The sequence below is a fragment of the Lepus europaeus genome, chromosome 10, assembly GCF_033115175.1.
Source record: "Lepus europaeus isolate LE1 chromosome 10, mLepTim1.pri, whole genome shotgun sequence".
Classification (NCBI taxonomy): Eukaryota; Metazoa; Chordata; class Mammalia; order Lagomorpha; family Leporidae; genus Lepus; species Lepus europaeus.
The window spans coordinates 15,014,493-15,029,203 of NC_084836.1; positions in this window are offsets into that span (position 1 = coordinate 15,014,493).

The window sequence follows — 14,711 nt, forward strand, 5'->3', positions numbered from 1 at the left end:
ACGTGTGTGCCTCAGTGGGCCCAGATTTCCCCTTCGGAAAAGGCCCCAGCTGTATTGGGCTAAGAGCCCACCTGCTCCCAACCTCATCGTCACCAGTTGCATCTCCAAGGACCGTATCTCCAGATGAGGTCGCATTCCGAGGCCCTGGGGTGAGGACTCCCACGTGTGAAGTGTCAGGGAGACCAGTTCAGTCCATCCAAGCCCCAGAGTAGAAGCTGCTGCAGCCAGAGGCCTTGCAGGTTGGAGGGACACATTCCCGCAGCGGCCACCTTGCAGCTCGCAGCCCTCGCTGAAAGCTGCTCCAGCTGAAGAGAGCCCTCTGGTTCAAGGTCACACCCCTTCCAGGGGCAGCCTGTACCCAGGGACCAGTCTCTCCCTGCTCCCTCACCTTCGCCCCTAGGACCCCCCAGGGACCACCACGGCTTCAGGGCTCCTGCGTGGGTGGCTGAGGCGTTGCTGGTGGCACCGCAGACCACGTCCTCCCTCTGCTCGGCCTGGCCCCGTGCTCTTTTCTGCAGGAGTTAATCCTGGGAGCTGTCATCCGTGAACATCTTTCCTGCAGGTCTCCATCCCAGCGTCTTCTTCCTGGGGAGCCCGAACTGCAGCACGTGCTGTTGAGAACCCAAAGCAGAGAAGGAGCCTGTGACCCTGATGCCATGGGGCTGCCATGCCAGCCCTGGGCTGCTGGCACTCACATTGCCACGAGAGAAGGCAGAAACTCCCCCTGTATTCGAGTCTGTGCTGTTTTCCCACCATCTCTGCAGTGAGCCTGGGCTATACGCACTTGTTCAAGGATGGCCCTGGAGGACCGTTCCCAGCAGGTGGCTACAATGGATGAACTGTAATGGCCATCTCGCCTGTATTTTCCAGGATTCCCAGATTCTGTGAACACAGCAGAGTGAGGCAGGGGTCCCCAAATGTGTGTGAGCATCACTAAAAATACTTCTTTTGTTTTCATTTTTTTTTTTCCCTCTCGAGACTTTTCTGGTCTTTATGGGAGGCCCAGATGGCTGTGGTGTGATGTGCGAGCTGTCTATAGGCAGGATTTGGAATGCGTTGGTGTGTGTGTGTGTGTGTGTACGGGGAAGGGACACACATGGAATTCTGATGAGGGGACTTAGTTCCAGCTCTGAATGTATCTCTCCCCACCTCTTTCATTTTTCCAAGCTTCAGTTCCGCTCATCTCTAAACCAGAACCAAGTTGTTGGAACGTCTCTCACTCTGCCTACGTCAGAGAGTTGAGCCCAGAAGAGGGGCTGTCAAAGGTCGGTGGTGCTGCCCAAATACACGCGGTGCCAGTGTCGTTATTGGGACTGACATTGAAAGGCTGTTTTGGTCTCAGGGTGTGGGAACTGCTGCCTGACAGGTGGTGCTCCCCAAACATTCCCAGGGGCCTTGCTCCCGGGGGGATTTGCCAGTGAATGCAGGCTTCTTTCAAAGTTTTGTTTTGTTTTGAAACCAGAGAGCCAGTGAGGAGCCTTGGTTAATCCTGGATGCAGGCTGAGCAGCTCAAGTGGCTGAGCGTGGGGCAGGCCTTTTATCTCGGCCTGACCCTACGGCTGACCTGGGAGAAGCTCTTTCAGTCCCTAGCACAGCTGGCCACGATGTGAGCTTCAGTTCCGAGAAGTGTCTGGACTGAGTTGACTATACCTTGCTTTAGCGTTTTTTTGAGGTGGGGGTGGGGTAGAGATGTATTTATTTGAAAGGCAGAGTAAGAGAGAGAGACAGTGAGACAGAGATAGAGAGAGAAATCTTCCGTCCCACTGGTTCATTCCCAATATGATGGCAACAGCTAGGTCTGGGCGAGGCTGAAGCCAGGAGCCAGAAACTCCATCCGGGTCTCCTGTGTGCGTGGCTGGGGTCTGAGTACCTGGATTATCTTCTGATGCCCCAGGCACGTTAGCAGGGAGCTGAGCAGGAAGCCGAGGGACTCAAGCTGGCACTCGCGGAATGCTGGCATCGCAAGCAGTGTCTTAACCTGTTGCACCACAATGCTGCCCCCCCCCCCCGACCTTTGTCACGGTAAACTTTCTTTGGGGGCCTGGTGGAGTGGTGAGAGGAGAGGGAGAAGAAGAGGGGATCATAGCATCTTGGGGTTGGAAGGATCCTGGAGCCCTATTACCCGACCTCTTCATATTGCTAATCATGACACAAGACACAGAGGGTTTCGTCTCTGGCCTACTGTCACACAGAAAATGAGATGACAGCTGGGAGCAGAACACAGGACTTCTAACCTGCAGGCTGGAGGGCTGTTTACAGACAGGCTGTTGGCTCCATCAGCCCTGGGGTCTCAGCAGAGCTGCGGACTGGGCTGGAGAAGTTAGGCCTGCAGTCACATCTCAGTAACTGGTTCCTGCTTCCTGTGCAGCCAGCTCCCGGACCCATGAGCTCCTCCTCCGGGCTGCAGCTCTGCAGTGACCTGCCCAGCGCCGGCCCTGGCTGAGCCTCCTTTGGCTCTGCTCTTGGACTCTGCCTCCTGATAGACGACTGCCCCGATCCCCACCTGAACTCTCTCCCTTAAAGCCCCTCTAGGGTTTCTATGCCTTTCCAGGATTCCTCCACTGAAAAGGTGGGTAGAAACCCCCCAGGGAGCAGCAACCCTTTCCCACCTGCCCTTCCTAAGGGTCTCAAAGTCTCAGAGCAGGTCCTGAAAAAGAATTAAGTTGAACACATTTGGGGGTGCAGTGGGGGTGGGGTGAGTCTGGAAACAAGGGTCTGGCTTCTCCCACCCAGCACTGAGGGCCTTGCCCTTGCCTGGCAGAGGGGGCATTTGCCCTTCTTGCCCCATGACCTTGACCTGACTCCTCTCCCTTTCTGGAAAGTCCAGGCTCAGAATTTGACCTACCTCTGGCTCCTCCCACAGTCATGGGGCAGGGGACTTGGCGGGGGCTTTGCACCTGCGAGCAGAGGTGCTGGGAGACCAGGGCCCAGGCAGAGGCTAGCTGCTCCCCTCTGGCCATTTCAGGGCCCCTCTTAGGCTTGAAGCCTCAATCAAGGTGGCCCTGGAGGAACAGAAGGGGGCTCAGTGGCCATGATGGCCGTGGACAGATTGGGGGAGGGGTCTTTGCAAGGACAGCTGAGGTCATCTGTTCATTGTGTGATTTTAGTGGAAAAGGGAAGAAGCACCTCCTGACCCCCTAAACTCACCCCCCTTCCCACCATCAGCTCTGCCTTCTCACCAATGGATTGACACTTCTATGAAAAAAGAAAAAATGTCTAAAAGCACTTTAAACACATGGATATTATTGAAAAGAAAGAAATCTAAATGCATAAAAACAATCACCTATAGTCTTGTTGCCCAGAAAGAAAACCACTAAGATTCTGGATTATGGCCTCTCCGTACTGAGCACACGTGCGTGCTTGAGGGTAGTGGGCTGGGGAAAACCAGCCCTCGTCTTGGCTGACTTTTGGCCCTCCTGAGAGAGCTGGCAGGGAAGATCCACATGAGGAGAGGGGGGCATTGCAGGGGTCTGGGCAGGATTAAGGAAGACGCAAGCAATGCTGGCCCCGAGGACTAGCGGGGGCGGGAGGACTTACCTCGCTAAGATGCAAGGAAAGTAGACAGACTGAACTTGGAGAGGTGTAGACATGGGGTGGGCGACAGGGCGGGATCTGTGACCATGGAAGGACACAGAAAACTCCAAGGATAGGGCACCACTCACTCTCGGATCCTCATGGGAGCTCCCCATTGGCTATACCCAGCTGAAAACCGGGAATCAAGAGAAGCCAGAAGATGCAGCCAACAGGGGTCACCCTCCAAAGCCAGAGAAGAACCCAGAATGCATCAGGGGCTGGGAGTAGTGAACTAAGAGATAACGTGTTGTTCACCTGCTGGGGAGGAAGGAGGAGCCCGGCAGACGAGTGACAAACGACAAACACAGAGCTGCTCCACAGGGAGTGAAAGTCAGGAGTACAGAGAAGTCTCTCCTCCTGCTCTCCCCAGCTGTCTCCCCCTTTCCCTTTGTATTATCAGTCAGTCAATCAATTGATGCATCTGTATATTCTGTCCTAGCCACCTAATATCTATCAATATGTTTCTCATCTGTCCATCTGTCTCACTCCTCTCCCCTATCATCTATCTATCTATCTATCTATCTATCATTTTTCTACCTACCTACCTACCTACCTATCTACCTACCTATCTATCTATCTCTGTCTTCCTATTAATCATCCATTTATCATCCATCTATTATGTTTGAGCACACTTCATAAAGTCCATGGGACTGGGATGGAAGATCAGTTTATTTTGATGCAAAACTTTTTGAAATCCAAGCATATGAGGGGTCTTCAAACAGTTCATGGAAAATGTGTGTGATGAAGAAACTGTAGCGATTTCAGAATGTTTTTGCACTACTATAAGCATCTTTAAATTCCATTTTCCCGCATACTTTTTGGAATATCCTCGTCTGTCTGTGTGTGAGCTCTTCTAGAAGAGAGTCAGAGGCAGGGTAGAACAGCAGCTAAGCACGGGCTCTGGAGGCAGCTGCGTGAGCAGTCTGTCTTTTACCTCTCTGAGACTCTGTTTCTGCCCCTTCCAGTGGGACCAGTGCTGGTTGGCGCTTGGTGTGCGTAGTAGGTAGCTAGGTCAACAATTCATTTGGGGGTGGGGGGAGGGCTGTTTGCCCTAGCGGTTAACATGTTCCTTGGGATGCCTACATCCCTTATTGGAGTGGGGGTTGGAGTTCTGGCTCTACTCTCAATTCCAATTTGCTGCTAATGCACCTCTGGGGAGGAAATGACATTGGTCAAGTAGTGGGGTCTCTGCCATCCATGTGAGCGACTCCAATGGAGTGCCTGCCTCCTGACTTTGCTGTGGCCCAGGCACAGGGCCACCTCTTGCAGGCCTTTGGGGGTTGGACCAGCAGATGGGAGATTTCTCCACTTCTCTGTCTCCTGTAAATAAATAAGTACATACATAAATAAATAATTAAAAAAATTTCTTTTTGTTAGGAACTATGAACAGTTGGGTAATACTCTTCCTGGTTAAAAATAAAAAGGAGCCAGTCACCGGTCCTGGAGTGGATCTGGGGGTCTGCCTGTCTCTCTTAGGGCCGCGGTGGGGGTGGTGACTTACTCCAGGTTTCCAGTCGGGGTGGCTCTTCAGAGGGTCTTTCAGGGGATTTTCTTTCCATGCCTTTGAAAGTGACAATCCCCCTGGGGAGGGAGTGGTTCTCACCGAGGTGCTAACAGTGGATCAGACCTGGACAGGAAGGAAGGAGGCATTCACTTAGCCCAGACCCAGAAAGGAGAGAAAGGGGGAGAGAAGGAAGAATGGGAAAGGGCAGCCAAAGGCTCCCAAGGGAATATTCCAGCACAAAGAGCAGTTGGCTGGGGGCCGGGTGTGCGCTGGGTTTCCCCACCCCCTCCAGGAGGGGCTCCAGTGCCAGAGCTGCCCTGTGGCCTGCTGGGTCAGCCAGGCCTGCCTCCCCTCCCCCTGCCCTTTCTTAGGTTTGTCCTGGGGCAGGTCACCGAAACAGCCTCAGTTTCCCTAGCTGGGAAGGGGGAACAATAACTTCCCATCTGCTGCTGGTGAGGGTAAATAAAGTGTCTATGGAGCTTGTTAGAGTGAAAACATGTGAAAAGCAAAATATCAAAGACCTTGAGATATCTCCTTAGATAAGTTTGTGGGACATTGACACCAAAAATAATTTCATTTTAGTGCAAAAATTTTGAAATATATGCATATGAGGGACCTTCAAAAAGTTCATGGAGCCTACATATTATAAAAAACTATGCATGACTTTCAAATTTTTTCAACAAAACAAACAAGCTTATCTTTTACTTGTATTTTCCACTTTTTTTCTTTTTAATGTTTGTTTATTTTTCATTTACTTGAAAGAGAGAGATTGATTTTCCATTCTTTAGCTCCCTTGCCAAATGCCCTCAACAGCCAGGGCTGGACCAAGCCACGGCCTAGAGCCAGGAACTAAAACAGCATCTCCCACAAAGATGGCACGGACCCAGATACTCGAGCCATCATCTGCTCCCTCCCAGTACACATTAGTGGGAAGCTGGATGGGAAGAGGAGGAGCCCAGACTGGAACCAGCACTCCAGTATGGAATGCAGGCGACCCTGGTGGGGACTGAACCCACTGTAGCACCAGGCGTAACCCTTTTCAGGAACTTTTTGAAGTCCCTTCAGACAAATGGCCGGTAAGGGCATGGAAAGGTGTCCAACAATCATTCCTCATTGGAGAAATGAAAATCAGAACCATAATGTGATATCACTTCACACTCCTGAAGATAGCTCTTGTTAAAAAAGCAGAAACTAGGTGTAGACATTGTGGCGCAGCAGTTCAAGCCACCTCGTGGGATGCTCACATCCCATATGGCAGCCCTGACTACCCTGGCTTCCAATCTGTCTTCCCGCTAACGCGCTCCTGCGAGACAGCAGGTAATGGCTCGAGTGGGGGAAGATCTGGACCGAGTATCAGCCTCTTGGCTTCAGCACTGGCTGTTGTGAGCATCAGGGGAGCGATTCAGTGGATGAAAGATCTCTCTCTCTCTCTCCCGTTCAAATACAAATAAATAAGTAAACAAACTTTTTAAAAAGCAGAAAATAATGTGTTGGCAAAGATGTGGATCCACTTGGACCTTGTGCACGTTTGGTAGGAACGTGAAATGCTACAGCCGTGCTGGTTCCTCCCAAAGAGAAACACAGCATCACTGTGTAATGCAGCAATCTCACCTCTCAGGGTCTACTCAAAATAAATAAGAGCAGGAACTCAAAGAGATAATTGCACAGGCATGTTCCTAGCGGCGTTATTCGCGGTAACCACAAGGTGGAAGCAACCCCAGTGTCTGGGATGAACACGTGGAATAAGCAGAATTCGGTGCAGCTGTACAATGAGCGTATTATTATTCAGCCTTAAAGAGGAAGGGGATTTGGATGCACACTGTAACATGGGTCAGCCTTGAAGACATCATGTGAAGTGAAATAAGCAAAAGGACAAGCACTCATCCCCCGTGATTCCACTGGTACGAGGCCCTGTGTAGTCAGATTCGTAGAGACGGGAAGTAGCGTGGTGGTTGCCCAAGGCTGGGACGGGGAGCCAGGGAGATTTTGTGTGAAGGGGACTTAGACTTTGGGTTGGGGAACATGAAAGGGTTGTGGAGAAGGGTGGTGGGGATGGTTGCACCACACTGTGAATGTACTGGCTGCCACCGGCTGCACACTTCAAAAGGAGTCAGGACGCCAGATTTTATGTTATGTCTACTCTACCACAAAAAAGTAAGAGCAAACAGAAACAGAACAAAACCAAAGAAGTCGTAGGCACAGCATTATTATAAACATCAAGTACTATTATCTCTCTGAAAATGAATTCTGTTTATTAACAGTCATTCCTTCCCTAAGCCCAGCACAGTGCCAGGCTCCCACTACGTAAAAGCTTAAGACAAAACCAAGCCAAACTACTCACTGAAGACGCAAAGGCTCATGGTAGTCACAAGTGTCTTGTCTTCTTCCTTCTGTGTCCCCCTACAGGTTCCTGTGTGTCTTGTCACTGCACTGTTTGATTTTCTGCTCCTCCCACTGTGCAAGGTCCCTAGAATTTTTCTCAATGAGTGAATGGCTAACTGAATAAATGAATACATGGATGTATAAACGGACGTAGGGGCTTTTCCCCAGACAAGTCTTGTTGGTATCCTCCTACTTATACCGCAAGCAACGTGCTTGGAGCCTTTGACTCGAGTTGCATACACACAGCAGGTGATGGGGAAGCTAATGAAACAGACAGCTTTTCTGTCCGGGAGGATCAGAAGCCACGTTAAGTTTGTTGAGACACAGCCCATTGGGTGAGAGTCAGAAGCTTAGAGTGGGGGAGCTGGGACTTGCGGGGCTGGTGGGGGAAGAGCAAGGTTTGTATCCCTTTCCGAAAATGCTGAATCCCCAGCCTCACCCCAGACAAACGTGCTCTCCAAGACCTGTGTCCCTTCCAAAGCAACCAGCTTCGTTCTCTTCGAGTTACATAAGAGGCTTTCCTGGCAGTGTGTTCTTCACTGAACATTCCTTTGAACTGTTCTAATTCTGGGACACACAATAGCCGCTTCCTGGTAGAGCAAGATTGCTCTCAGGGGTTGAGAGCTGCTGAGCTAAAGCCCTTGGAGGCTGGCACGAGAGACCTGTTGGCCTGCTCGGCTTATCTTCAGCATCTGGAGCCGGCCATGCTTCCCTCACATCTTGCAGACCATGTGAATAGTCTTTGGACTGAAGGCAAACGGGAAGAGGCGGAACTGGAGTCTTGGGTTTAACTGACAGGGGTCGCATGTGGGCTGGCTGCTGCCTCACTTCGTTTTAAAGAGAGCTTGTCATGGTCACTACATCTCTCATTACCATTCTTGGGCAAAAGCAGGCTGGCAGTTGTATTAGTTAATTTCTCTAGTGAAATAAATGACTCTCAAACTTTAGTGGCTGAACACATCAGCCATTTATTTAGCTCACGGGACTATGTATGAAATGGCTACTTTTCTTCTCTGGACCAGGCGGGACTTATATGTGCTGGGCTCACGCAACTGCAGGCAGGTGCAGAGGACCCATTCTAGGTTGGCTGTCCATTTCTGTGGCCATCAGGTCAAGGTCATGGAAGACAAACTTAATTATTTGTGGGTGAAATAGGAGGTCAAGAGCATTGCTGTCATCTGGTGGTTACCCAGGAATTTGTGATGGAATATCTTAGAACAGAAGTGCACTAGTTAAATGGAGACCACCAACACAGTGGTTTCAGTGAGATGTTGATTCTTCAAGTAGCAGTCCAGTTATTAGAAGTGTAGGGCTGAGTGGGCGAAGCCACAACATCAGTACTGACACTGGTCTCTTATCTTGATGTTCGCCATCCCTGGAATTTTACCCTCATTCCTGGGTTTCACTGTGGTTCACCATTGGATTCATCTTCTTGGTAGGAAGACAGAGAAAAAGCGAGAGGGAGTATCACTCTCCTTAAGGGCATGACTCAAAAGTTGCTCAGGTCTTTTTTGCTGAGATCCTATTGGCCAGCACTTAATGGCGTGGTCAGTTGGGCTGCAAGGCAGGCTGGGAAGTGTGGGCTTTATTCTGGGTGGCCATGTCCCCAGTTAAAAATCAGGAGTTCTATGACCACAGGAGGAGAGAAGGATACCAGTGGGGGACAACGTCACCCCAGCTACAGGGTAATATTTTTTGCAAGCTGCTTTGGGGACCAAAGCTGTGGCACGTGAGAAGCTGTTGCTAGTCACAGACTGGGTCTTAGGGGGCACGGTCAGAAGCCCTGGTGTGATTTGATGTTGGTCTGATGGTGGTGGAAAGAGGCTTCCCTGGGGAGGCAGGCAGACCGCCTTGTGTGCCTGGCGTGAGAAATCTGACCTTTGTGGGCTTCGGTTTCTTCAAAGATAAAATGATTCCACCCATAGTGGCAAGGTTACGAGGGTTGAAACAGTGCATGCCAAGTGCTCATGACAAATCTGGCAGAGAGGTGCCGTCCAGCGTGTTGATATTATTTATGGCCCCACTGTGGGATTAATTACCGGGTTTCCTAGGTCAGACTTGAATGTTCACTTCAAACAGAAATCAGAATTCTGGGAATCTCTCTTGGCTCCCTCCCCAGTGAATATCCCACTTCTCCACCACCTCCTAGGTAGAGCCCGCATTTGCCAATACCCCGTCTGCTGAGCAGCTGAGGACAACAAGGTGACCAAGTTCTGGTTTATGGGGTGTGCTGGGAGGTGTCTTTGCCTCTTATACAAAGAGAGAGAAAGACACCTAAATGGAGTTACCTTTTCCCCGTGGCTGGTACTCAACCCTACTCTTCCTACTTCTTTTAAAACCAGTGGCATGCGAATGTGATGTCTGGAACTATGGCAGCCATCCATGCCCAAGAGTTGTAATAACCTAAGGGATTAAAAAAGGCATGAGAGGAATCAAAAGAGCCTGTGTCCTTGATGTCTTTGTTGAGCTGCTGAGCCAACTCAGAAACTATTCACCCCCAGGCTTCTTGTCATATGAGGTAATAACATGTCTTCATTGTTTAAGGTACTTTTACTTGGTTGTTTCTTTCCTTGTCACTAAAAGCATTCTCATATACCTGTAAATCCTGTGAGAGGAAGGTGTACTATCCCTAAGGCTATTCCAGAAAATGTGCCACACACTGAACAGGCTTTTTCCCAAAGGGCCCAGCAAGTGCACACCCTCTTATGATGACAGCTCTGAAGGGGTCACTCTTCCTTTTGGATGTATGCGTGCAGGGCTATTTATTTTTTAAAAATATCATTCTCTTTCCTTTATGACCAATCTTCTGGGCATCAAGTCAACCAAACGCAGTATTCCCTTAGTGTGGCTTGTGTCGGGGACAGTTAATAGCACCAGTGAAGTACCAGAGAGAGAACCAGACTTGTCTTTTATTAATTAATTTTATTTTTTTAAGATTTATTTATTCATTTGAAAGGGAGAAAGGGAAATGGAAAGAGAGAGAGATCTTTCATCTGCTGCTTCAATCGCCAAATGGCCACAGTGGCCAGAGCTGGGCCAGGCTGCAGCCAGGAGCCCAGAGCTGTTTCTGGCTTCCTCACATGGGTGCAGAGGCCCAAACAATTGCTCTGTCTTCTGCTGCTGTCCCAGGCACATTAACAGGGAGCTGGATTGGAAGTGGAGCAGCTGGGACTTGAACTGATGCTCATATGGAATACCTATGTTGTAGGAGACAGTTTTACCCATTACGCTGGCTCCCAGACTTGTCTTCCAAGAACTCATTGTCAGGGTGAGGGTGGGGAGAACAAGGAGACAGATAATTCCAAGAACATATGGGAAGAGAAATGACATCTGAAAGTGCCAAGGAGAGGAATCCAGACAAAGGGCAGGGCATGACATGGAGCAAATGAAACCAGGAAGAATGTTTATTGAACACCTAATTTGGCATGAGTGGAGTTATGAATATATGACTTAATTTTTCAGTTCTGGGACCAATAGGGGGTATTTCAAAAAATGTGATGGAAAAATGAATTCAAAAATAAGTTTATTCTGGTGGAAAAACATGAAATCATATATATGAGTGGTCTTCAAAAAATTCATAGAAAATAAGTATTAGGAAAAAACTATGGTTTCAATTTTTTTTTTTACACTGAAATTATCGTATCTTTTAATTATATTTTCTCATGGAATAAAAAAGCATTTGAAATCTTTTTAACTGACTGATGTGGATTGTGCAGATGGATGGGGTACCATGTAATATCTCTCAACACCGTGTGATGTGCAGGTGGGTGAAACATGCCCATGTCCTCCAACATTTTGTGAAGTCCCCTCTATTAGCACATGAGGGCTGCCAGAAAAGACCCCACAACTTATCAGTATCAACATATTGTGCACCTCCATCGAGACAAAGAGGTGAGTGGGGAAGCAGAGGCAGCATGGGTACCAATCAGCATACCCAGCATTGGCATATTAGGGTTTGCTTATTTGCATGTAGCCAATCAAAGCAAGAGAGTGAACGGCATCACCCCAGGGAAACCAATCACAGGAAAGGAATTCTGCCCGACAGAGCCCAAGAACCCTAATGGCAGATGGTTAGAGGGCAAGGGCTATATACTGAGTCCTCCTTCTCTTTCCCCTACTTTCTTAAGTAACCCTTAAAGTTCTGTGATCGGAGGCTCGGGTCACACCCTAATAAGAGCTCATCTGTTGGCTTCAACCCTTGGTGGAGGCAAGAGAGAGCACTCATTGCTACAGGTGTGCCATTCCTGCAGGTGCCTTCCTGGACAGTAAGGCATCGATAAAGCCCATTCTCCCAGAGGGATACTCATCTGTGTGTGTCTTAACAGGACGGGTTCGCCTAAGTAGTTTATATAGTTTTTTATTGGATGATCCTTCCAGTGTTAAATAATCCTAATTGTGTGTGTGTGTGTGTGTGTGTGGTCTGAGAAGCCTTCCTCTGCTGGCTTGCTACTTTGAGACACCAGTGCAGCCTCAGGACCTTGTAGTTTTCACAGTGTGCTCAACAACAAGGGCTCTGAAGATACTTTTGCTAAAGTAACAAGGATGCACTTTGTGAACCCCATGGCTGTCTCTGCAGCTCTACTGACCCTAGAGTTCCCTCCAGAGGCCAGTGCCACCATGAAGTTGGACTCTACAAATCCAGGAGCACAGCCTCAGTGGACAGGGTCACCCCTAGCCAGCGGCTGCTCCATGCTGCTTATTTGCAAAGGTAATAGAAGGTCTCCTTGCACCTGCAGCACCTGAGGTTTTATAATTAGAGTTTTATTCCTTTGGCTAAAGCAAAACAGGGAAACTCTCTGAGTCTTAAAAAGTGCATTCTTGGCTGGTGCCGTGGCTCACTAGGCTAATGCTCCGCCTGCGGCGCTGGTATCCCAGATTCTAGTCCTGATTGGGGCACCGGATTCTGTCCCAGTGCTCCTCTTCCAGTCCAGCTCTCTGCTGTGGCCCAGGAAGGCAGTGGAGGATGGCCCTTCCTGCACCCGCATAGGAGACCAGGAGGAGGCACCTGGCTCCTGGCTTTGGATTGGCGCAGCACGCTGGTCGTAGCGGCCATTTGGGGGGGGTGAACCAACGGAAGGAAGACTTTTCTCTCTGTCTCTCTCTCTCTCTGTCTAACTCTGCCTGTCAAAAAAAAAAAAGTGCATTCCTAGTTGGGGAGTGAAACTTTACAAAACTGATTCTCCTGACAACCCCGCCAGATGGGTTTGCTGATTACAACTGTTTACTCGATGAAGAAGCAGGCCCAAACAGAAGCCAGAACTTAAGCCCTTGGCTTGGGTTCCCGATACCTATGCACAAAGTAGCCTCTTGGGGCTCCCGTTGCTCGGCTATAAATTGGACACGAGGATGCAATGGCAAGGACTTTATACGGTAGGACAGAATGACGCACGCTGCTCTTACTTAGTAGTTCATTCATTCATTCATTCATTCACTGCCAGGTAGCAAGTGCTTCTTTCCAGACCTGATCTGAGGAGCAAAGAGCTACTAAGATAATTAAAGAGACACGGCCATGCCATCAATTAAAAAATCACAGTACTATGCTTACATTAAGCCAGCCGTCAGGTTTTGTTGGGTTCACACTTCGTAGATGCAGAAACCGAGGCCTAGGGAGTTCAGCAATTTGCCCAAGGTCACACAGGAGGAAATGGAGGGGGCTGGGGTCTGACTCAGGTTCGACCGAGGCTGGAGCTTTCCTTCTCAGTCTCACACGGCCTCTTCTACGCTGGAATCCGTCTGTGCAGGGTTGCCACGGGGCCACACAAGCCTGTGGCAGGTAGGCCAGTGACCCAAGAACTCGGGTGAGAGCCACTGCGACATTCAGGTGAAAGTATGAGGCTACTTCCGGAAGTTCATGGGAAAATGGGATGAGAAGCTAAGTTTATTGATGCCAACGATTTTTTGGAATCCATGTCTTTTGGAATCATGCCTGATTTTTTTTATCGTATGCATTTTTCCCATGAGCTATTTGAATGATCCAGACTTTCTGGATCATGGTTAAATCATGGTTGGACTGGGCTGGACAGGGGTGGACTGAGAGGGCTGCTCACCTGCTCCTACCTCAGCAGCACTTCTGAGCCCTGATTCATGAACTACCCAGGGTGCCTCTGTTAATTTCCCTAAATGCCCGCCCTGCATAAGGAAGACATCCAGAATCCTATCAGTTGCCCTTTTAAGAAAACACGGAGGCAGCTACTCATTTATTTACTTCCTCATTTGTTTATTTATTTATGAGGCAAAGGGGGTGAGAGGAGAGTGCTCCTATCCTCTGGTTCACTCCCCAAATGCCTGCAGCAGCCAGAAACTCAATCTGGGTCTCCCACGTGGGTGTCAGGGATACAGGCGCTTGAGGCATCGCCTCCTTCCTCCCAGGATCTGCATTAGCTAGAGGCTAGAGTCAGGAGTGGAGCAACTGAACCCAGCTACTGTGAAATGGGATGTGTGAGCCTTGACTTGATCCTACGCCCCAGGCCAAATGCCCGTCCCCTTCATATATATATTTATATTTATTAGGCAGGACACAAGACACACACACACAAACACGTGCACACACACACAATGTGGGTTTTTAAAAAAGATTAATTTATTTGAAAGTCATACATAGAGGAGTGGCAGAGAGAGAGAGAGAGAGAGAGAGAGAGAAAGAGAGAGGTCTTCCATCTGCTGGTTCACTCTCCAGTTGGCCCCAATGGCTGGAGCTGTGCCGATCCAAAGCCAGAAGCCAGGAGCTTCTTCCGGGTCACCCATGTGGCTGCAGGGGCCCAAAAGCTTGGGCCATCTTGTACTGCTTTCCCAGGCCATAGCAGGGAGCTAGATTGGAAGTGGAGCAGCCGGGACTAGAACTGGCTCCCATATGGGATGCCTCAGGCCAGGGTGTTAATCCGCTGTGCCACAGCGCTGGCCACACACAATGTGATTCTTCGAAAAGAGCAAGAAATGACGCTGAAGCCGGGCTGGGTTTCTGTCCTGCCTTCTTTCTGGCTCACTGAATTCTAACCCAGAGGCAGAAGGCTCACTGCATTGTTTCGTTTTAGAAGTGACATGGACACTTTGAGATTCAATGATTGTTTACAGCCCTTGTCTCCACTGTTGAGGGACAGTTTATTTTTTCTTCATACTATTCATTGAATTATTTACTTCGTGTAGGGTTAATCTTATGAGTATAAAGTAAACTGAAAGTGGATCATTGTAAGAATTAAGAGAGGGAATAAGAGAGGAAGGAGGAGGAGGGTGGGGTGAGAGGCATCCCTGTTTC